Genomic DNA, 26,040 nt, shown 5'->3' on the forward strand with positions numbered 1-26,040 from the left:
CGCCCGGTAAACCCTGAGCACGACTCCGTTCCAAGTTCCGAAAGAGTTAACTATCTAAAGTAAGTAACAACAACAAAATTCGGCAAAGCGCCACACCGACATCAGACCCCCAAATGGAGTTAGACATAACGTTCGTACTTCTGTTTGAATTTAGTTATAAGAGTTGCCATATTCAGACAAAAGAGAAGAGTTTTTAATTTGGCTGGTAACCTCGGTTTCTAAACCAATAAACCATGTGTAGAGTCCACGAAAAAGATAAGCCAAGAGGTACCCGAAAACTAGACGTTAAGATTAAAATCTCGGAACTAGAGGGTGAATTACAACGAATGAAAGTAAGTAATGCAGTAAGCTGTCTGCCTATGGAGGTGTTCTCGAAATCCTGACGAGGCACCCCTGTGCTCACCGAAAGGACACGGAAGCACTGGAAGTATTTGTTTCCATTAAGGTCAAAACACAAAAGTTAATAGTTAGAACATGCCTGCTTACAAGGCGACGTGGAATGATAATGCAAGGTACTCAGTAAAACGCTTATTGACTATCTTACAACATTGGTGGGCTGTATACAACTAACTCTGCTCTTACAACTTAACTCTGTTTCTATAACTACGCTCTTCTATTGTTTTTATTCTCCGTTGTCATCACAACCGTTATACACGATGTCTAGATATTCTAACATAACTTGCCTCGAGTGAATTGGACCAATGATGAGTAAGTATAGTGTTTGCATGAGTACTGAGGTTTACACTTTAAACTATCAATTATCATTGGTTGATTGTGTCTTATGAAATTTTGTACAATATGTTCCTATTTTATCTACATGTAAAAAAATTAAGAACTAAGTTTCCTAAGTTGTTCTCTAAAGAGCTTATAAAATTAACTATTCGTTATTCATTTGTAGACATTTGAATTCCGTTCCCATAAACAAATTTCAATTTTGTTCATAAAATCAGGTAGACCAAAAAGTTTTCTTTACTTGTTTACCTCCAAACTTTAATCAGTTCAAACATTTCATACGAACCACATTTCTCTGAAGTTGCTCCTACGCTTCAATTCAAAATTATTAGTTAAATATTCTCGCTTTTATTAATGAGTCCCTGCCTCATTGGAAATGATAATCTGAAGAAATACTTGTGTATAGTAATGCTAGAAATGAAACAGATCGTATCAAACTGTTATTTTTAGGTAATATTTTTGTCTAAATTCATTAATTTACTTACAGGAATCCCAACTAAACAAAGAATAAGAACTTTCATGTATATGACGCTCCTTAAAACAACACATTTATACCTAATTAATTTGTTTTCAGAATAAATTAAGATTGAAATCTTAAAGTACGATGCAAAAAGCAAATGGTGTAAAGATTCTAGTGGCCTAAGAATTGGATTTAATAATAATTTTCATCTGTATTCAAGATTTTTATAATTAATGACATATTTTATGTTAAAACACACAATTAAATTATATAATTTAAATGAAAAACAAATAAAATTGGTATATATAATAAAATTAATCTTTATTATTAATTTTATATATCTTTTTTAAAGTATTTCGACGATTCGTTGGGCACGACGAGTTACGTTCACATGGAAAGGCTGATTACCATCATATAAATGAAGATGAAATGAGCCACGACAAAACCTGACGACATCGGCAAATATTTTCTCTGAGGCTATGAAATATGAATAAAAATCCAAGAAATCCGAAAAAAGTACAAAAAAAAATCACAATAAAGAAGAAAACATCATTACCAAGAAACCGTATTCAAAAGTTCTACCAAAAAGACTGAGGACTGGAATGTTTCCGTTGGAGTTCCACATATCTCTGTATATAGCAAGTACTTTCATTTTATGGAAATGTTTCTATAGTGTGGATCTAGGTTTCAACTCATCTATCATCTGAGAATGAAGCTTGTTTATAGCAATTATAATTTTAGATTAGTGCCGAAGTAATTTTTCCTTAAATTTTAATCTGTACTGTAATCACTAAATGTGTTTCCTAAAAAAATATGTTCCATATAACTCAGTACCTCCACTGAATAGCTGAAGGTTAAAAAAATTGACAATGGGTCGAAACCATTTATTAACAAACAAACTTATATTAAATTAACCACATAACTTAAAGGTACACAAAGTAGTTTTATTTGGAAAGTTATATTATATATAAATATTTGGGAATCACATTTATAGTCATTTAGTGTGGGTTGAAATATAAGGATGAATTTGATTCGGAACAGTTCTACCATTTAGTATAACTCATCTCATCTCGATATTTCTTAGCTCTGTCAATTTGTTGACACTGTGGATTCAAACGAATAGAATTATACCAAAAAATATAACTGAACCACAACTTGATGTAATATTAATACAATGTAAGATCAAATCAAATTTACTTGAAAGACGACATCCCTCACCTCTCTTAGCAACAAAATATATATCGGCATTTAAGTATAAAGTTAACAATGTTACCAAAAACAATTTCTATTCACATGTTAACGAGAGGTCTGCAACTGATTTGATTTCAGTGAGTCGTAATCGAAACCTTCAGACAGTAGGTTGCTATTATTGTAAATGTTTAAATATTTCACCTTTTTAAATCAAAAGATAATTCACCTAGTTGATTCTTTAAGCAAGAATTTGTGAGCGGCAAATTTCAACTAGGTACTGAAATTTTTCTATCACGTTTGGTTGGATTATTACCCTCAAATAACACTAAGATACCAATCTTTCCAAATTTGCTAATTTTATGTCAAAATTTAATTAGATTCCTCATCTCTAGATGACAACTTCAAATAATGTCAGCACATTTTATTAACAAAATCATGAAAAAGTGATTTCTACTTTACAATTTGTACAGATGAAATTTATACTTAATAGCTCTATCATTTGTAATTTTGTTGAAATTTTCATCTACGTTTGTGCATATATATTTTAAGTGTCTCCACGTTTTCTTGATTTATAATCGCGATTCTAGGAGCCTGGGATCCTATTAATTAGTATTTTTATAAAAAATCTTTATAAACATTCAAGAGGTGAAACACAATTTACTTTACCTACATGCTCCATACTTGCTTTAAAATAAAGTTCAAATCGTGGTGGTGAATCAAAACTTGAATATTGTGATGCACAATATAAATTGAACTTTGCGAATGTTATTTGATGGGATAAGAACCCTTTAGAAGATAAATAAAAGTTGCTCAAGTTTTTTGTGCTCTTTGCAATAACTTAATGAACAAGTTTAGAAGGTAAATTTACCAAAAAATAGTTTTGTACATAATCTGGGTTCAATAGCAACGAAGGCAGTTCTTCTTCCTTTCTATTTACCTGGAAGAATATCATCATCTGACACATGTCTGATCGGTATTCCAAATAAATGCCTTTCTAAGAAAATTGTGTCTCAATTCTTGACTCTGTTATAGCGTAAGCTTTATTTTCAATAATAAGATGTTTTTTCGCATTGTAAATTAAATTGTATCAGAAGAATGTTTCATTGTTAACTGTTACAGAAGGATAGCTCCTCCATTATTATTATAGAAACCTGTGTTCAGAATATCTCGACAATTTAGAATATCATCTTTCTATATTTGGTATCGCCAATATAAAATCGACCAACAAGCAAAATGAAATAACTGAAATATCAGTTGTCAGTTAGTTTTCAAAACAAACGTACAGGACCAGATTTTTCAAAAACTTATTCTCCTGTTTTAAGAAATTGTTAGTAAATAATTTCATTATTTATTCCATATGGTATTACTCAAGCCTTAACCATTATGTTAAACCCTACACATTTTCCATTTAAATTCAATCCATTGATGTTAATCATCAAATTTGACTCTTTTAAGAAATTATGTGTTATGAATTACATCTGAAATAAATTGATGGCGTGTTTGTAGTTGTTGAGTTTTTGAATGATGAGATACCTAGTGTTCTCAAGTTTCACAGCATCTCTTGAATGTTGAAATTGTTAATATTTCAAATTAAGTTGTAGGAACAATTGTAAATAACAGTTGCTAATTTACAATAAGTGTTGTATTGTTTTTTAAATTAGATTTCCCTTAGCTACATAATTTGTTGCATTTATTCAATCATATTGGAACAGTTACACTAATAACAAAATATATCTATTTTAGAGCTCTGATTTCAAATAGTGTTAATTCGTCATGAAATTCTCGAAAATCAAGTCACATGAAAAATTCCCGTGGGCTTTAATTTTGCTGAATCAAAATATTACCAATCATATTAAAATTCATTTAAGTAAAGTTAGGCATATGATATATTATCAAAACACCAAGATGTCTTAAAAACTGTAAAAAAGAATTCCGATTTGTATATATACCAAAAGTTAATCAAAGTTATACAATATTACATAGTACAGAGAGTATTTAGTGTACAATATCGTGTTATATATACCGCCCCTTTGGTTAACTGCATCAGTGCACCACATCGACGTATAATCAAATTGAGTCATCCCTAATTAAAAATCGCTCCGTTATTTTCCTTCTTTCAAAAAAAACTTTGGTCACTGTATTTTTCAATCTCTTCTACAATATGATATATTCAATCAATTTTTGAAGATAATTTTTGCAATACCCTCCAAAATTATTTCTTTTTACAGATGGCAAATTTAAATAAAGCATCCTAAGAACTCCATCTACATCCCAACGCATATGGAGAGTTACTACCACGATTTTAACATAATTTTAAAGCAAGTATGGAGCATATAGGTAAAGCAAGTAAATTGTGTCTCACTTCTTGAATGTCTATAAGAGCATAAACTTTCATTTCAATTATGATATTATTATTATTATTATTATTATAGATATTTTAGAAGAATACTGCTTAATAGGATACAAGGGTCCGCGATGTTTGGTAGTATAAAATACCTTCATTCTATGATCAGTATCGCGAATAAGCAGAACGAAAATACTCCATCTTTAGTTCTCGATGTTGTCAGTGTGTTGCCAAAACACGCATACTGTCAAGAAAATATGGAGACACCAAAAATATATATGCACCAAAGTAGATGAAAATTTTAGCAGAACTGCAAATGATAAAGCCATTAATTATAAGTTTCAACCGAACAAAGATTGCAAATCAATATTTACGCAGAAAATTGTAAAATAGAAATTACTATTTTATGATTTGGTTTATAAGTAGTGTTGATATTATTTGAACTTGTCATCCAGACATGAGGAATCTAAATAATTTGCGATATAAAATTATCAAAAATGGAAAGATTAGTATATCATTTGAGGGTGATAACCAATGTTGAAAAAGAAAATTTCAGTGTTGAAATCTGTCGCTCAGTTATTCAAGCTGAGAGAATCACCTACGAGAATTTACTGTTGATTTAAAAAGGTGAAATATTTAAACAGTTACAAAAATAGCAACTTACTGTCTGAAGGTTTAGATTACGTGCCCTGAAAGTCACTGAAATCAAATCAGTTGCAGATCTCTCGTCGACATTTATTTCAAGTTTCAATAGCAACCAATTGTTTGTCAAAAAATAAAATAACATTTATGTTGCTAAGATTACGTTTCCTTATGACATATGTCAGAAGTATGTAATTTAGCAAAAAAGTTGTCTTCTCCAAGCAAAACTTGATTTGATTCTTATATTGTATCATGTATTTCACCAAATTGTGGTTCGGTTATATCTTTTCTTATAATTCTATTCGTTTTAATCCACAGTGTCAGCAAATTGACAGAGCAAAGGAATATCGTGATGATTTTTCGATTTGTTATAATATTGTTGATGGTAGAACTGTTTCGAATCAATCTCATCCTTATATTTCAACCTACACTGGAAGACTATAAATGAGATTCGCAAATAATTAAATATAACTTAACTTTACAAATAAAATTACTTAGTTTAACTTAAGTCGAAAATTTAGTTTGATGTTATAAAATGGTTTCGACACATTGTCGATTTTTTCAACCACCAATTTTTCAGTAGAAAGATTTACAGCTATATATAACATAATTATTTATAATATATACAACATAATTATTTAGGAAACGCATTTACCGTCATCGAGTACAGATTACAATAGGAAAAATTTCTTCGCCACAATTATAAAATTATAATTATTATTAACATGCTTAATTCTCAAAATGAAAGTACCTGCTTTATACACAGACAGATATGTGGAACTCCAACGGGAACATTCCAGTCCTCAGCCTTTTTGGTAGAACTTTTGGTAATGCTGTTTTCTTCTTTATTGGGATTTTTGCTTGTACTTTTCTTGATTTCTTGGATTTTTTTTTTCATATTTCCCGATATGTGGCTTTGTCATAGCACATTTCATCTTCATTTATATGATAGTAATCAGTCTGTCAATGTGTCGATTCCTGATGTCCAACGAATCGTCGAAATAGCTTATTTGTTTTTTATTTAAATTAAATAATTTAATTGTGTGTGTTTTAGCATAAAATATATCATTAATTATAAAAATCTTGAATACAGATGAAAATTATACGTACATTTAAATCCAATTCTTGGGCCACTAGAATCTTTCCAGCATTTGCCTTTTACATCGTACTTTCAGATTTCAATCTTAATTTATTGAATTTATTCTGAAAACAAATTATGTATAAGAGAGGTAGGTTTCGATATGAACTGATTAAAGTTTTGTGGTAACCAAATAAAGAAATCTTTTTGGGCTACTTGATTTTATGAAAAATATTTAATTTTGCTTATGACAACGAAATTCAAATATCTGCAAATGAATAATGTCATAAGCTCTTTATAGAACAACTTAAGAAACATAGTTCTTAATTATTTTTACAGGTATATCAAGTTTGAACATATTGTATAAAATTTCATAAGATTTGTGCTCACAATCATTAACATCCATATTGCTAAAAAGTAAATCCCAATCAACTAATGATAAGTGATAGTTTAATGAGTAAACCTCAGAACTCATGAAAACACTAAACTCATCATTAGTCCAATTCACTCTGGGTAGGTTTCAATCTCCAGTTACTAAAAATATATCCACTGATGCACAATGATTGGAATAAAAATCAGAACCAGATGCTGGTAAACTGTTCCAATTATTCACTTTTGGCTTTTGACCATAATGGATATAAAGACTTCCAGTACTTTCATGTCTTTTCGGTGAGCCCAGGGGTGCGTCATCATCAGACGATTTCGACATCACTTTTATAGGCGTGACCCACTTCATGGAAAACTTTTGCGTTTCGGAGGTGTGGGGTGGCTAGTTGGGAGAAAGGATTGGTGTCTGTAGTTTAGCAGACAGCTTACTGCATTACTTACTTTCATTCGTTGTAGTTCACCCTCTAGTTCCGATATTTTAATCTTAAGGCCTCTTGAAGCGCCGGCAGACTTTTGGGTTTTATTGAGATTTTCACTTGGCTTGTCTTTTCTCCTCAAACTACATATAGTTTATTTATCTGAGTTTGAATCCGAAAATAAACGCACACTGGTAAAATGTAATATTTTTCAAGGAAAAGAATAATATATATTAGGGCAAATTTTAATAATATTGATAAGATTTAGATGACTGAGATAATGTTAGAAATTGTTCAGTGTTCAAATTTATGTATTTTGAATTGAATTAAAGCAAAAAGGTCAATACACTAACATTTAGAAAAAAGTTTTCATAGAAAAGAAACACTTAAATTAGTTTGGCAATATTGTGAAAACTGATATGGAATACGGTTCGTATTCTTTGACAACTCCTTGACAATCTTGACAACTGATCTTTGTGTAATTTTATTTTGTTCGGTATCCGATCCTATAATGCTCTTTGGCGAATTACGGAAAGAGGTTATTTCAATCTGCCAAAATGTGGAGAATGTGTATCGTATAAATATTACTCCAGGAGCTGACCCAGCGTACTAAATTTGATAATATGCTTTCCTTAGTTAACTTAATGCTGTCTTGTTAACCCTAATTAGTTTACTTGAAGGATTCTTCTAAAAAAAATCTAATTTACAGCGCAATGTAGCTTACACTACTATAAAGAATGAACAATTTTGACACAACTTAAAACAAATAATGTTTCATCTCCTCTTGGGATGCCAATTGTAACTGATGCGATGACCAGGTAGGAGTGCACTGAAACTACACATAAACTGTTAAAATTGTAATTTGAATTGTGCGCCTGTGGAGAGTTAAGTTGTAATTTTAACACAAAATTCTTAAATATAAATTTTTCTTGAGAAATAATAAATTCTTTTAAGCCCAGAAAGACTTATTTACTGAGAAAAGTAATAAAGTTAACCTAAAACGTCAATACGACAATTGAAAGGTGATTTCTCGTAACATTTGGAATAAGGGTTCTTAAATTGTCAGCAAACAATCAATTGGCATTAATTGAAAAGTTAACAGGCCGAGATTATTACGTAACCTGGTTATTTGCTATAGAAACACATCTACAGCAAGAGAAGTTGTGGACTGCATAAAACCCACCACATGTGTCATTGCGGACACAAAACGAGACACAAAGGCAAAAACTAAGATAAATTTACTAGTTGACTCAATAAATTACGTGCACATACAAGAGACTAGTACTGCAAAATAAGTATGGGATAAATCTTGGTTGACACGCTGTGATGGGCTGCTGCATGATCTCTGTAATACTTCACATACTGCATGTTAAAACGTAGAGAAATATATGAGTAAAATAATGTGTACCGCTCACAAGCTCAGAAACATTGGTTTCGAAGTTGACGATGAATGGCTATTTACAGTGCTACTCTCCGGTCTACCAGAATCCTATCAACCAATGATTATTGCTATTGAAAGCTCCGGCATGAAGATACCTTCTGTTTCTGTGAAATCAAAACTATCACAAGATGTTAAACAACCTGAAAGTGACTCAACAGTATTCTCAGTCATCAAGAAAATTAAAAACAACCACAGAAACAAAGTAAGGGTCCAAGGTGCTACACTTGTAACAAGTAAGGTCATAAAAGTCCTCAAACGCAAATCCAGAACCAAGAATGTTCAACAAAAAGCAAGTAGTTCATCATATGCTGCTGCGTTTGAGGCAACATCCAGCCAAAATGACCCATGGTAAGTGGCTTCCGATGCATCGTCACACATGACAAGACGTAAGAACATGCTTGAAAATATGACGGCTCCTGTCAAACAGAAAATCAGAGTCGCAAACAACAAAGTATAATCTGTGCAATGCTCAGAACAAGTGAGGTTGGACCATTATGACGATGAAGGCCAAAACAAAAAGGTGCGTGCTTTTTACAAAAGTATTATGTGTTCCTAAATTGGCAACAAATCTATTGTCTCTAAGTCAGATTATTTGCGATGGTAGCCAAATAAAATTTGACGGAACGAGCTGTGTTATTATGAAGAGCAGAAGTGAGGTAGTATCTTCCTACTGTAGCTTTATGTTAGGGTCGACTGGAACAGTATTAGGATCAGCATTAGTCATTTCAATTCTGTTTAAAATTTGTTCCATATAAATACTAAAACTCTTTTCGGTGTAGAGTCGAATTTGGCATGCCAGCAGCAAGGGAATTGTTTTAACCCATATGGTGACTTGTTCAATTTACATACCATGTTTTCGTCATGATCCAACCCTTCTTGTTAAGTCATAAATAGGTGTCTTCAAGTTCTCCATATAAAAATGCTGTCTTTACGTCTAGTTACTTGATTTTGTGATTATTTTGTACAGCCACAGATAGTAACGATCGTATTGAACTGATTGTTTGTGCAAAAGTTTCCTGGTAATCAACACGTGCAATTTGTCCATATCATTTCACACACAGATGTGATTTGTAACGTGGTCATTAAATAAATGAATCACTGTCATTAAAGTTATTATAACAAATCGAAAAATCATCTCGATATTTCTTTTCTCTGTCAATTTGATGACACTGTCAATTAAAACAAATAGAAATATAATAAAAATATAACCACAATTTGATGTAATTTTAATACAATGAAAGAAACAAATCAAAATTACTTGAAAGATGACAACTTTTTTCTAAATCACATATTTCGAATATGGTTTAATTGGTCATTGGACGTTTTGTTTATATTGTAACGTGTGGCACATGTCACAAGGAAACGTAATCTTAGCAACATAAATGTTATTTTCTTTTATTTGATAAACAAAATTCCTTCGTTGCTACTGAAACTTGAAAGTTCGTGATTTCCGTGATTTTTCAGTACTCGTAATCGAAATCCTCAAACAAAGAGTTGCCATTATTGTAATTGTTTAAATATTTCACTTTTTTAAATCAACAGTAAATTAACGTGGTTGATTCTTTCAGCTTGAATTAGTGAGCGACAATTTTCAACTATGCACTGAATTTTTCTCTTTCACTTTTGGTTGGGTTATCACTCTCCCACAACACTAAGATACCAATGTTTCCATATTTGCTAATTTTATGACGAAAATTACTTAGATTCCTCATGTCTGGATGACAAGTTCAAATAATGTCAACACAACTTTTAAACCAAATCATGAAATATTGATTTCTATTCTACAATTTTCTGCGTAAAGATTTGCAATCTTTTTATAGTAGAAATTTATAAGTAATAGCATTCTTTTGTTGATTTATTACATATATATTTTTAGTGTCTCCACGTTTTCTTGAGAGTTGCTATCGAGTACGCACGTTTTGACAACTTTCTGACAACTTAGTCAACTAATGTTGAAGTATTTCCGTTCTGGTTAATTGCTGATCTTATAATCGCGATACCGATTATAAAAAGAGGTTATTTTATACGACAAAGCATCGCAGAACCTGGAATCCTATTAACCATTATTTTTCTAAAAATCTACTTTATAGTGCAACAAGGGCAACATAATTAAAAGGAACGCTTACGAAATTATAGACATTCAAGAAGTGAGACACGATTACTTGTTTTACTTATATGTTCCATACTTGCTTTAAAAATATATTAAAATCGTGGTAGTAACTCTCCATATGCGTTGAGTTGTAAATGGAGTTCTTAGGATGCTTTATTTAAATTTACAATTTGTAATAAGAAATAATTTTTGAGGGTATTAGAGAGTTTGATGAATAACCCGAAAAGTTTTGACAATGACAGAATATGGAAGGGCGTGACAACTAAGTTGACTTATTAATTACTAGTCAATAATAGTTGATGTTAACAGAGAAATGGAAAGATTAACTATTTCTACACATTATTTCTTCTTCAACAATAACGCATACTTTAAGCTGGAATTTATATGCTAAATTACTGTCCATCCCATCTAAAAATTGTTCTGCAATCAGTGCACCAGAATATTCACCAGTTTTTCTTTTACATTTACGCAAATTTATTTTAGTTTGAGCCAAACCAATTTTTCTAGATGAACTACCGCCTAATCTGTTACACATTTCTAAATTTCAAACATATTACATTAAAATCTTTTATGTAAAGTGTAACTTTCGAAAATAATGTTGATTTATTTTTTTTAAAAAACTAATCACTTTACATTACAATCGTTATGATTATCTACAGTGGAAAACTTACTTGACAACTCCATCCCAGCTAGTTCAGCAAACAATAAATCATGGCAGATTCTATCAGATGCCTTTTAAAAGTCTGTATAAACAACATCAACCTGTAAATGATTTTCAAGAGCAACAACTGTCGAATTGTTATAAATAAGAAGGTTGGTCGCAGAAGATTTACATTTGCAAAATCCATGTTGACTCTCATTTATAATATTTTGGAACTATTTTGAAAATGAATTTTTTTGGACAATTATGGAATACAAAACATTTTTCATACAGGCCTAAATTTGTTACAAGTAAACTATCTCCATTCTTTAAGGTAGGTGTAATAAATGATTTTTTCTGTACATTAGGAAATAAAGCACATTTTAAATACAAGTTAAATTCCATTTTTAGAGGCTTTGTTAATGATAATCCACAATTCATTCAATGCTGTAGAAGGAATATCATAAGGACCTCTATTACTAGATAAGTCTGACTTCTGAGTTCATTAAAAAACATCAATCTGGAAAAAATTATTATTATTTTTTGAATATAAACCAAAATATTTTCATGACAAAACGATATTGCTTAAATTTGTGTTTGCATTGAAAGCTAAAAAACGAAACAAACAGCTCACGTGTAAAGACTAAATACTTATTTCTTTTGTAGTTTTCGTCTTTTCAACGACGAAATTGTAAGTTACCAAATAATTGTTCAGTTCAGTTCAGTTTTGAAATCAAATTACATTTTGTACATATTCAGGTTCCAACAGCAATGAAGGCGATATGTTTATTAATCAAAAGTAAAACATACTTCTGTTGTCTGAAGAATATGCAATGCTTTAATACAATTCAATATACATAAATTTGAACACTAAGGAAATCGGGTACCTCTGGAAACGTCGGCAGACATTTGGATTTTATTGAGATTTTCACTTAGCTTGTCTCTTTTCCGGACACTACACATAGTTCACACACATAGTTTATTGATTTAGTAACCGAAGTTACCAGCCAAATTAACAACTCTCCTCTTTCGAATATGGTAACTGAATTGGTCTGAATTTAGTTAGTTACTAAATTCAGACAAATAAAAAAATTTGTTTACCTGGTTGGTAACCTTGGTTACCAATCCAAGAAACAACTGAATTAAGTTTAGGTTTTCGTACTATAAACAGTTTAATAACTGAATTAGCGGTCATGAAATGAGTAAACAGCAAGCGTGCCTGCAAGAAGTTTGAGTGCTTCAGAGTCCTATTGGGGCCACACGGCACATCGCCAGTTTCATTTCAGAAGAAGTTCCTATTGAGAGACAAAAACCGTGAAATAAGAAAATGAAAAGGCGGCTCAAATCCAGGTTCGATTGTCAGAAAGACACAGCTAATTATTGTAAAGCCCCAGTTTTGATCGGCTGGATTAGAGTACATTAGAGTACCAATTAATTCTCTGTATCGTGTGGAGTCTTTGAACATTTTTAAATCTCTGTTAACTTTCTAACCTATATTTTTTTTGTTTAAGTGTTACTCTTTTCTTACTTTGGTTAATTTCTATTCCAAAAAAAACCTAGCATTCTTTGATCTTCAATTTCTCAGCTAATTCTCTCTTACTTTCATTACCAGTTCGTTTTTCAGCAGTTCTTTTGTACTCCTTAAATTTTTCAAGAAATTCTCCTTTTGACATGAGAAAATACACCTTGCACCATCCACTATTATCGTCTATAAATGTTCAAAGATATCTTGATCCACCTTTGGTTCTAACTCGCTTTGGTCCGCAGATGTCTGAATGAACAATATTCAGTAACTGCTTACTTCTTAATTCTCTGGCAGTAAAGGGTGTCCTCGCATATTTACCTCATTGATATAAGCCACACCACGTGGGTAATTTATCGTTATCCAATTTTATTTATACTTAATCAAATAATATAAAATATATAAAATATATAAAATAATTGTTTCAAAAGTGCCATACATCTTTGGAAATCTCGCATCCTTTGATACTCTTGAGGTCCGATGGGCTTATGCATAGGATTATGTCCGCATTTACCTTTTTATCTTATTTACATCCACGTTTTAAGCGCTGATTCACTTTTTTTGTCACCCTGACATCTAACTGACTTTGATACTTCATTAACGAAATTCCAGGTATCGATTTTGGTAAGTAACGCCTCTACCTGAATCCGCTTCGTGTCGAAATTTTCTTTGGATAGAAGTTCAATTCTTGTACCACAGATCGACATCTCGAGTCCCATGTTTCGATAGTATGGACCTACCTTATAACTCATCCTACATCTGAGAATTAAGCTTGTTTATTCTAATTATAATTTTAGAATAGTGTCGAAGTAATTCTTCCTTAAAATTTAATCTGTACTATAATCAGTAAATGTGTTTCCTAAAAAATTATGTCGCATATATCTTTTAAGTACTTCTTTCCACTAACTAATTGGAGGTTAAAATTAATTAAATTAACCACAAAACTTAAACAAAGTAGTTTCATTTGGAAAGTTATATTATATTTAAATATTTGGGAACCACATTTATAGTCATTTAGTGTAAGTTGAAATATAAGGATGAAATTGATTCGGAACAGTTCTACCATTAAAGTTATTATAACTCATCTCGACATTTCTTTGCTCTGTCAATTTGTTGACACTGTGGATTCAAACGAATAGAATTATAACAAAAAATATAACTGAACCACAATTTGATGTAATATTAGTACAATATAAGATCAAATCAAATTTACTTGAAAGAAGACAACGTGATTAAGAATTAGGTTTAATTGAATTAACCATAACTCTTGCCTATAATTGGACAGGCTAACATACATCATAAGGTGACGTAATCTTAGCAACATAAATGTTATTTTCTCTTATTTGACTAACAATCTTCCTTCGTTGCTACTGAAACATGAAAGATTGCAAAATATCACTCAATACAACACTAACTCCAAAATGTTCGTTTAATTTTGTAAGTACTAATTAATTAAAATTTTATTTATGTGTATATACATCAGGCAAGTTACTTGTTTTCAATTTCATCCCCCACGTCTCTTAGTAGCAAAATATATTTCTGCATTGAAGTATAAAGTTAATGAAAACAATTTCTATTCACATGTTAATTATCTGTCAGATTCACAGACAGTATTCCTTTGATGGAAAATAAATGTCGTCGAGACATCTACAACTGATTTGATTTCAGTGACTCGTAATCGGAACCTTCGGACAGTAGGTTCCTATTATTGTAACTGTTTAAATATGTCACCTTTTTAAATCAAAAAATAATTCACGTAGTTGATTCTTTAAGCAAGAATTAGTGAGCGGCAAATTTCAACTAGGTACTGAATTTCTCTCTTTCACGTTTGGTTGGATTATCACCCTCAAACAACACTAAGATACCAATCTTTCTAATTTTGTTAATTTTATGTCAAAATTTATTTAGATTCCTCATGTCTAGATGACAAGTTCAAATAATGACAACACAATTTATAAACAAAATCAAATCACAATTTTATGTGTAAAAATTTGCAATCTTTGTTGAGTTGAAATTTATAATTAATAGCTCATTTGTAATTTTGATGAAATTTTCATCTACTTTAGTGCATGTATATTTTAAGTGTCTCCACGTTTCCTTGAGAGCTCGTAACCGCTACGCACGTTTTGACAACTTGCTGACAAATTAGACTACTTGGGCATGTTGGGGTATTTTCATTCTAATTGGTTGCTAATCTTATAATCGCGATTATAGGAACCTGGGATCATTTTAAGTAGTATTTTTCTAAAAAAACTACTTTACCGTGCAATAAGGTATAACATAACTGAAAAGAAAGATAAACATTCAAGAGGTGACACACAATTTACTTGGTTTATCTATATGCTATATGCAGAATCTTAACATCTACTACATGTCTGATCGGTATTCTAAATAAATGATTTTCCAAGTAAATTGCGTCTCAATTCTTGACTCTGTTATAGCGTAAGCTTAATTTTCAAGAATAAGATATTTTTTCGCATTGTAAATTAAATTATATCAGCAGAATGCTACACAGTTAACTGTGACAGGAAAATAGCTCCTCGATTATTATTATAGGATCCTGTGTTCAGAATATCTCGACAATTTAGAAGAACAACTTTGTGTACTTGGTAAGGCCATTATAAAATCGTCCAACAAGCAAAATCTCCAACATCAGTTGACAGTTAGTTGTCAAAACACACGTACAGAACCAGAGTTCTCAAAAACTTATTCTCTCGTTTTAAGAAATTGTTAATAAATAATTTAATTATTTACTCCAAATAGTATTATTCAAGTCTTAACCGTTAATTTAAACCACACACATTTTCCATTTAAATTTGATCCAGTGATGTTAATCATCAAATTTGACTTTCCTTAGAAATTATGTGTTATTTCTTATGAATTACATCTGAAATAAATTAATGGCGCGTATGTTGTTGTTGATTTTTTGAATGGTGAGACACCTACTGTTCTAAAGTTTCACAGCATCTCTTGAATGTTGAAATTGTTAATATTTTAAATTAAGTTTTGGGAACAGTTGTAAATTACAGATGCTAGGTTACAACAAGTGTTCTATTGTTTTTTAAATTTGGATTCCCTTAGATACAGAATTTATTGCAGTTAATCAAGGCGGAATATTGTAACAATTACATTAATAACGAAATATATCTATTTTAGAGCTCTGATTTCAAATAGTGTTAATTAATCATGAAATTCTCGGAAGTCAAGCCACATGAAAATTTCCCGTGGGCTTTTATTTTGCTGTATCAAAATATTACCAATTATATTTAAAGTTCACTTAAATAAAGTTAGGAGATAAGATATATTAACAAAACACCAAAATGTCTTAGAAACTGTAAAAAAAAAATCCCGATTTGTATATATATCAAAAGTTAACCAAAGTTATACAATATTACAGAGTACAGAGAGTATTTAGTGTAAAATATCGTGTTATATAAACCCCCCGCCCCTTTGGTTGACTGAATCAACGCACTACAACGCCGTATAATCAAATTGAGACATCCCTAATTAAAAATCGCTCCGTTATTTTCCTTCTTTCAAAAAAATCTTTGGTCACTGTTTTTCATTCTCTTCTACAATATGATTTATTCAATCAATATTTGAAGATAATTTTTGCAATACCCTCAAAAATTATTTCTTTTTACAGAATGCAAATTTAAATAAAGTATCTAAGAAGTCCATCTACATCCCAACGCATATGGAGAGTTACTACCACGATTTTAACATATTTTTAAAGCAAGTATGGAGCATACAGGTAAAGCAAGTAAATTGTGTCTCACTTCTTGAATGTCTATAAGAGCATAAACTTTCATTTCAATTTTGATATACCTTATTACAGATATTTTAGAAGAATACTGCTTAATAGGATACAAGGCTCCGCGATGTTTGATTGTATATAAATACTTCTTTCCATGATCGGTATCGCGATTATATGATAACCGAATAAGCAGAACGAAAATACTACAACTTTGGTTCTCGATGATGTTGTCAGTGTTTTGCCAAAACATGCCTACTCCCAAGAAAATATGGAAACACTAAAAATATATATGCACTAAAGTAGATGAAAGTTTTAACAAAACTGCAACAGATAAATCTATTAATTATAAATTTCAACCCAACAAAGATTTCAAATCTTTATTTCCCCAGAAAATTGTGAAATAGAAATCACTATTTCATGATTTGGTTTATAAATTGTGTTAACATTATTTGAACTTGTCATCCAGACATGAAGAATCTAAATAATTTTCGACATAAAATTATCAAATATGGAAAGATTGGTGATAATTAAAGGTGAAGGAGAAAAATTCAGTGCATAGTTGAAATCTGTCGCTCACTTATTCAAGCTGAAAGAATCAACTACGTGAATTTACTGTTGATTTAAAAAGGTGAAATATTTAAACAGTTACAAAAATAGCAACTTACCGTCTGAAGGTTTAGATTACGAGCCCTGCAAGTCACTGAAATCAAATCAGTTGCAGATCTCTCGTCGACATTTATTTTCGACAGGTAATTAATATGTGAAACGAAATTGTTTTTGTTAACTTTGTTAATTTTATATTTCCATTAGAATAGATTGCTGCTAAGAGAAGTTTCAACTACTATAAGGTGAGGAATAGAATTGAAAACAAATAATATTTTAATTAATTTGTAATTAAAAAATAAAACGAGTGAGTGTGTGATTGAGTGACATTTTGCAAACAAGTATCAATAGCAACGAATTGTTTGTCAAAAAATAATATAACATGTCAAATTACGTTTCTTTATGGCATATGTCAGAACTATGTAGTAATTTATAAAAAAGTTGTCTTCTCTCAAGCATATTTGATTTGATTCTTACATTGTATTAATATAACACCCAATTGTGGTTCAGTTATATCTTTTCTTATAATTCGTTTTAATCCACTGTCTCAGCAAATTGACAGAGCAAAGGAATATCGTGATGATTTTTCAATTTGTTATAATATTTTTGATGGTAGAACTGTTTCGAATCAATCTCATCCTTGTATTTCAACCTACAGTGGATGACCATAAATGAGATTCCCAAATATTTAAATATAACATAACTTTACAAATAAAACTACTTTGTTTAACTTATGTCGATATTTTAATATTAGTTTGGTGTTATAAAATGGTTTCGACACATTGCCGATTTTTTCAACATCCAATTATTCAGTGGAAAAATATACAGATATACACAATATAATTATTTATGAATCACATTTTCCGTCATAAATTACAGATTAAAATATGAGTAAAAACTACTACGGCACAATTCTAATATTATAATTACTATAAACATGCTTAATTCTCAGATGTTATTTGAGTTGAAACGTATGCCCATACTATGGAAAACTTTCCATAAATTGAAAGTACCTTCTTTATACACAGACAGATATGTGGAACAATAGGAACATTCCTGTCCTCAGCCTTTTTGATAGAACTTTTGAAGACGGTTTCTTGGTATTGCTGTTTTCTCCTTTATTGTGACTTTTTCTTGACCTTTTTTCGGATTTCTTGCATATTTTTTCATATTTCATAGCCTCAGAGAAAATAGCATGCCCTCAACCTCCGGAGATCTATCTTTCAACACTCTAATCCGGAGATTGCATGCTTGCATGATATCCAACCCTGTGAATCCGACAGATACAAGAGACCTTGTCTCTTGGCTGTCTAGACCTCTGCGTCTCTTTTGAACATCTTTTCTTTACTATGTAGCGATTGTTACGTACCTCTTTAGTTTTCCCTTCTATTTTCCTAAACCTTTATGGTTAACTACTCTTAGGTCATGATCTTCGGATCATTGCCCGGAGAGGGGTTTTTAGTCGGTAAAGTCCGGCACTACGTCTTGTAGATTTCCCCCTCTTTGCTCCAATAAAAAAATAATCATAATTTATTCTGAAAACAAATCAATGTGTTATTTTATGAAGCCTTATTCTGTGTTTAGTTGGGAATTCCTGTAAATATAAATAATGAATTTAGCCAAAACTATTCCCTAAAAATAACAGTTTGGTAAGATCGGTTTCATTTCTAGCACTACTGTACATAAGTATTTCTGCTAATTACAATTCTCAATGAGGAAGAACCTCATTAATAAAGAGAGAATATTTAACTATTAATTTTGAATTGAAGCGTAGGAGCAACTTCAGAAAGATGTGTTTCTTATGAAATAAAAGTCTGAACTGATTAGAGTTTTGTTTTAAACAAATAAAGAAAACTTTTTGGGCTACTTGATTTTATGAAAAATATTGTAATATGTTTATATACAACGAAATTCAAATGTCTACAAGTGAATAATGCATAGAAATTCAAACAAAATGGTCCTGTGGCATAGACAACTAGAGTACCTACATTATAAAGGCGTACAGGATTTGTACAGAAAGCGACTGGTACACGGTAATAAATTGGATAATGATAAATTACCCATGTGGTGTGACAATGTCAACGAGGTAAGCAAGCAAGGAAACCCTTTACTGATAGAGAAGGAAGAAGTAAGCAGTTACTGAATATTGTTCATTCAGATATCTGCGGACCAATGCGAGTCAGATTCAGCGGTGGATCAACATATCTTCTTACATTAATAGACGAATATAATAGGTGGTGCCAGGTTTTTTCCTTAAGTCAAAGAGAGAAGTTTTTGAAAAATTTAAGGAGTACAAAAGTACTGTCGAAAATCAAACTGGTAATGAAATTAAAAGAGAATTAGCTGAGAAATTGAAGATCAAAGATTGCTAGGTTTTTCTTTAGAATAGAAATTAACCAAAGTAAGAAAGGAGTAACACAAACAAAAAAAATATATTTCAGAGAAATTCAGAATGGAAGAATGCAATCCAATTAAAACACTGTATGACTGCCACTCAAAATTTAACAGAGATTTAAAACCATTCAAAGACCCCACACGATACAGAGAATTAATTGGTACTCTAATGTACCCTAAGGTAACCGATCAAAACTGAGGCTTTACAATAACTAGCTGTGTCGTTGGATGTGGTACCGCTTTCCTTTCTGAAAATAGAACCTGGATTTGGGCCTCCTTTTCCTTTTCTTATTTCTCGGCTCTTGTCTTTTAATAGGAACTTTAATAGGGTCACTAAATGAAAACGAAAATATCACTACCAACACTTTTCCGTACTTGCTACCGAAACTTGGTTAAATGACGATCGTTACCTCTGCCATTGATAACAACAGAAAAGTTTCTTATTGTTAGCGACTTTTGTCAATTGTTCAAAGTGTGGGTAGCAACCAGGGAATATTGTTGAAAATTACAATTTTTTTTTGAGTTGTTCGTCCTTCTTTTGTCTGAATTTAGTTATAATAGTTACCATAATCGAAAGAGAAGAGTTGTTAATTTGGCTTGTAACCTCGGTTACTAAACCAATAAACTATGTGTAGGGTCCGGAAAAAACTCAATGAACCCCAAAAGTCTGCTGACGTTTCCAGGTACCCGATTTCCTTAGGAATAAAATTTTGGAACCAGAAGGTGAGATACAGAGAGTGAAAGAGTGCTTACACAGCTTTGTCGTCTAAGCTAGGGATACTATCGGTAAACTCTGATGGTACCCCTACTCCTAACGCTAATCCCAAATCTTTGTCCCAACTAGCCACCCCTACTCCTGCAAAGTCTCCCAGCTCCAAAACTCAGAAAACTTCTTGGAACTCGGTCACCCCCAAGGAGGTGATGTCGAAATTGTGTAACTACGACGCACCCCACCATTTATGGTTCAGTGTTGAAATTTATGTATATTGAATTGTATTAAAGTATTTTAGACCAAGTGCCCTAAGAATTAGAAGAGCCTTCTCATAGAAAATAAACTCCTTGTTATTAAAGTAATTATTTAACGTTTCTAATTGAATGGAATTATTTGGTAGCGCTAATGGCTAGACGTCTCAGTCTCAGTTTCGGCTCGTATTTTTTGACAACTCACTGACAATCTTGGCAACTGATCTTTGTGTAATTTTGTTTTGATTGGTGTCCGATCCTATAATGCTCTTTGGCGAATTACAGAAAGAGGATATTTCAGTCTGCCAAAATGTGCGGAAAATGGGATCACATAAATATTAATCAACGAGCTGACCCAGCTTACAAAATCCGATAATATGCATTCCTCAGTTAATTTAATGCTGTCTTGTTAACCAAAAGTAGTTTACCTGAAGCATTCTTCTCAATTTACAGCGCAATGTAGCTTAGGCTATTATAAAGAATGAAAAATTATAACACATCTTAAAACAAATAATGTTTCATTTCCTCTTAGGAATCCAATTGTAAATGTTGTGATGACCTGTAGGAGTGTACTGAAACTACACATAAACTGTTAAAATTGTAATTTGAATTGTGCTCCTGTAGACAGTTAAGTTGTAATTTTAACACTAAATTCTTAAATATAAGTTTTTCTTCTGAAATAATAAATTCTTTTAAGAAAAATTAACAGGTTATGGAGCCAGAAAAGCCCAGGGAAGCCCAGAATGGCTTACTTACTGAGAAAAGTAATGAAGTTAACCTAAAACGTCAATACGACAATTGAAAAGTGTTTTCTCGTAACATCTGGAATAAGGGTTCTTAAATTGTCAGCAAACAATCAATTGGCATTAATTGAAAAGTTAACCGGCCGAGATAATTACGTAACATGGCGATTTGCTCTAAAAACATACCTACAGCAAGAGGAGTTGTGGAACTGCATAGACCCCACCACATGTGTCATTGAGGACACAAAACGAGACACAAAGGCAAAAACTAAGATAAATTTACTAGTTGACTAAATAAATTACGTGCACATGCAAGAGAGTAGTACTGCAAAAGAAGTATGGGATACGTTTTCATAAGCATTTGATGACTCTTTGTTGACACGCTGTGATGGGCTGCTGCGTGATCTCTATAATACTTCACCTACTGTATGTCAAAACGTAGAGAAATGTGTGAGCAAAATTATGTGTACTGCTCACAAGCTCAGAAACATTGGTTTCGCAGTTGACGATGAATGGCTAGTTACATTGCTACTCTCCAGTCTACCAGAGTCCTATCAACCAATGATTATTGCTATTGAAAGCTCCGGCATGAAGATAACTTCAATTTCTGTGAAATCAAAACTATCACAAGATGTTAAACAACCTGAAAGTGACTCAACACTATTCTCAGTCAACAATACCAACCACAAGAAACAAAGTAAGTAAGGGTGATACACTTGTAATAAGTAAGGTCATAGAAGTTCTCAAATGCAAATCCAGGACCAAGGATCATCAATAAAAGAAGAAATGGAAGAAACAAATCAAATTTACTTGAAAGAAGACAACTTTTTTCTAAATTACATATTTCGAATAAGGTTCAATTGGACATTGGATGTTTTGTTTATATTTTAACGTCTGGCATATGTCACAAGGAATCGTAATCTTAGCAACATAAATATTATTTTCTTTTATTTGATACACAAAATTTCTTCGTTGCTATTGAAACTTGAAAGTTCGTAAAATGTCACTCAGTCCAACACCCACTCCCAAATGTTCATTTAGTTTTGTAATTACTAATTAATTAAAATTTTATTTATGTGTATATACATCTAGTTATCTTGTTTTCAATTTCATCCCTCAAGTCGTCCGTATCACATATTCAAACTAAATTATAATAGTTGGAACTTCTCTTAGCAGCAATCTATTCTAATGGAAATATAAAGTTAACAAAGTTAACAAAAACAATTTCTTTTCACATGTTAATTATCTATCAGAATCACAGACAGTTTTTGTATGTCGACGATAGATCTGCAACTAATTTGATTTCAGTGACTTTCAGAACTAGTAATCGACATCTCCACAATAATGGCATCAAGTTGCCATTATTGTAATTGTTTAAATATTCCTAACGAGTTCCTAAGGAGTCCGCACGTTTTCACAACTCTGGCAATTTTGACAGCTAATGTGGGAGTATTTCGTTCTGCTTAATTGCTGTACTTATAATCGCGATACCGATTATGGAAAGAGGTTATTTTATACGACAAAACATCGCAAAACCTGGGATCCTACAGCAGTATTTGTGTAAAAAGCTACTTTAATGTGTGGGCAAACGCATCAAGATATTCTCCAGCTTTTCTTTTACATTTACCCAAATTCAGTTTAGCTTGAGCCGAACCAACTTTTCTAGAAAAACTACCGCCCAATCTATTACTCATTTTTAAATTTCAAACACATTACATTAATATCTTTTATCTAAAGTATAACTTGCGAATATGGTGTTGATTAATTTTTTTATAAAAACTAATCACTTTACATTACAATCGTTATGATTATTTACAGTGGAAAAATTACTTGTCAAATCCAGCCCATTTAGTTTAGCAAACAATAAATCATGGCAGATTCTATCAAATGCCTTTTAAATGTCTGTATAAACAGTATCAACCTGTAAATGATTTTCAAGAGCACCAACTGTCGAGAGTTTATAAATAAGAAGGTTGGTCGCAGAAGATTTATATTTGCAAAATTCATGTTGACTCTCATTTATAATATTTTGGAACTATGGCATAATTATTTTGGAAATGATTTTTTTGGACAATTTTGGAAAACAACAAGTAAACTACCTCCATCCTTTAAGGTAGGTATAACAAACGATTTTTTACGTACGTTAGGAAATAAAGTAGATTTTAAAAACATTTTAAATTTCATTGTTAGAGGCTTTGTTAATGAGAATCCACAATTCATTCAATACTGTAGAAGGAATATCATAAGGACCTCTATTACTAGATAAATCAAGACTTCTGAGTTCATTGAAAACATCAATCTGGACAAAATTATAATTACGTTTTGAATATAAACAAAAATATTAGATTTGTGTCTGCATTGGAGGCAAAAAAGTGAAACAAACAGCTAACGAAGTGTAAATACTTATTTCTTTTGTTGTTTTTGTTTTTTCAATGACGAAATTTTAAGAAGTTACCAAATAATTGTTCAAGATCAGTTTTGAAATCAAATGATATTTTGTACATATTCAGGTTTCAACAGCAATGAAGGCGATATGTTTATTAATCAAAAGTAAAACATACTTTTGTTGTCTGAAGAATATGCATCGACAAAAGTGTGTGAATTGTTAATTAGACATTGCTATTCCTAATAAATATCAAAATTTTATATATTTTCTTTGATAAGATAATAATAAAACTTAAACATCTTTTTTAGCTGCTTTTTTTCAATTTTGTTAAACTTATAAATTCACATCACATAATTAGGACCTTCCTACTTTCCGCATATTTTGGCAAATTGAAATAACCCCTCTCAGTAATTCGCCTTTAGAGCAGTATATTATTGGACACCAAACGAAACGAAATTACACAAAGATCAGTTGCCAAGATTGTCAATGAGCTGTCAAAAATATTAACCGAAACTGAGATCTGAGACGGCTAATCATTAGCGCTGTTTTTTCCCAAACCAATTTAAAATTTTCTTCTCTATGAGAAGTCTCTTCTAATTCTTAGTGTACTTGGTCTAAAATACTTTAATACAATTCAATATACATAAATTTGAATACTGAACCATAACTGGTGCATCGTAGTTAGAAAATTTCGACATCACCTCCTTGGGGGTGACCGAGTTCCTGCGTTTTGGAGCTGGAAGACTTTGCAGGAGTGGGGGTGGCTGGTTGGGATAAAGATTTGGGATTAGCGTTAACAACTCTTCTCTTTCGATTATGGTAACTATTATAACTAAATGCAGGCAGAGGAAGGACGAATAACTCAAACAAAAATTGTTACTCTCAACAATATTTCCTGGTGCGCTTTGAACAATTGACAAAAGTCGCTAACAATAAGAGACCTTTCTGTCGTTACCAATGGCAGCGGTAACAATCGTCATTTATCCAAATTTGAGTAGCAACTACGGAAAAGTGTTTGTTAAGGAATGAAATTGCACATTGATACTTGGAACCCCTCTGTATAGGTGCCCTAACGCAAGCGTCATGCTACGAAGGGTTTTTAGTTCTTAGTTTTTAGTCTTTGACGTTTCTAGCCGAGTGCACACTTTGTAATAATATAATAAACGATTAGTTTTCTTGTAACATCGACTATTATTCTCATCACACTCACACCTCAGTTTTCAAAAGTGTTTGTAGTGATATTTTTGTTTTTATTTAGTGTCCCTCTTTTGTCTGAATTTAGTTAGTTACCAAATTCAGACAAATGAAAAAATTTGTTTACTTGTCTGGTAACCTTGGTTACCAATCCAAGAAACAACTGAATTAAAATTTTGTTTTCGTACTATAAACAGTTTAATAACCGAATTAACGATAATGAAATGCGAAAACAGCAAGTGTGCCTGCAAAAGGTCGAGTGGTTCCGAATCCTATTGGAACCGGACGGCACATCGCCAGTTCCGTTCCACAAGAAGTTCATACTAAGAGACAAAAACCGTGAATGAAGAAAAGGAAAATGCGGTTCAAATCCAGGTTCTATTGGCAGAAAGAAAGGTCAACCGCGCGGTAAACGTTCGTCCTTCTGTTTGAATTTAGTTATAAGAGTTTCCATATTCAGACAAAAGAGAAGAGTTGTTAATTTGGCTGGTAACCTCGGTTACTAAACCAATAAACCATGTGTAGAGTCCACGAAAAAGATAAGCCAAGAGGTACCTGAAAACTAGACGTTAAGATTAAAATCTCGGAACTAGAGTGTGAATTACAACGAATGAAAATAAGTAATGCATTAAGCTGTCTGCTAAGCTACAGATACCATCGGTAAATCCTGGAAGTACTCCTACTTCTAACCCTAACACCAATCCTTCCTCCCGACCAGCCACCCCACACCTCCAAAACGCAGAAGTCTTCCACAAAGTGGGATACGCCTATGGAGGTGTTCTCGAAATCCTGACGACGCACCCCTGTGCTCACCGAAAGGACACGGAAGCACTGGAAGTATTTGTTTCCATTAAGGTCAAAATACAAAAGTTAATAGTTAGAATATGCCTGCTTACAAGGCGACGTGGAATGATAATGCAAGGTACTCAGTAAAACGCTTATTGACTATTTTACAACATTGGTGGGCTGTATACAACTAACTCTGCTCTTACAACTTAACTCTGTTTCTATAACTACGCTCTTCTGTTGTTTTTATT

At 31.9% G+C, this 26,040-nt stretch overlaps 1 long non-coding RNA gene across 1 annotated transcript; it reads left to right on the plus strand.

Annotated features, from left to right (window-relative positions):
• Nucleotides 1-47: 47 nt before the first annotated feature.
• Nucleotides 48-25,832, plus strand: LOC126264222 (uncharacterized). Its single transcript, XR_007546986.1, has 3 exons — nucleotides 48-59; nucleotides 155-332; nucleotides 25,722-25,832. It is a non-coding gene; the product is annotated as an uncharacterized LOC126264222 (long non-coding RNA).
• The last annotated feature ends 208 nt before the right edge of the window (nucleotides 25,833-26,040 follow it).

This window comes from Aethina tumida, chromosome 1, assembly GCF_024364675.1.
Source record: "Aethina tumida isolate Nest 87 chromosome 1, icAetTumi1.1, whole genome shotgun sequence".
Lineage (NCBI taxonomy): Eukaryota > Metazoa > Arthropoda > Insecta > Coleoptera > Nitidulidae > Aethina > Aethina tumida.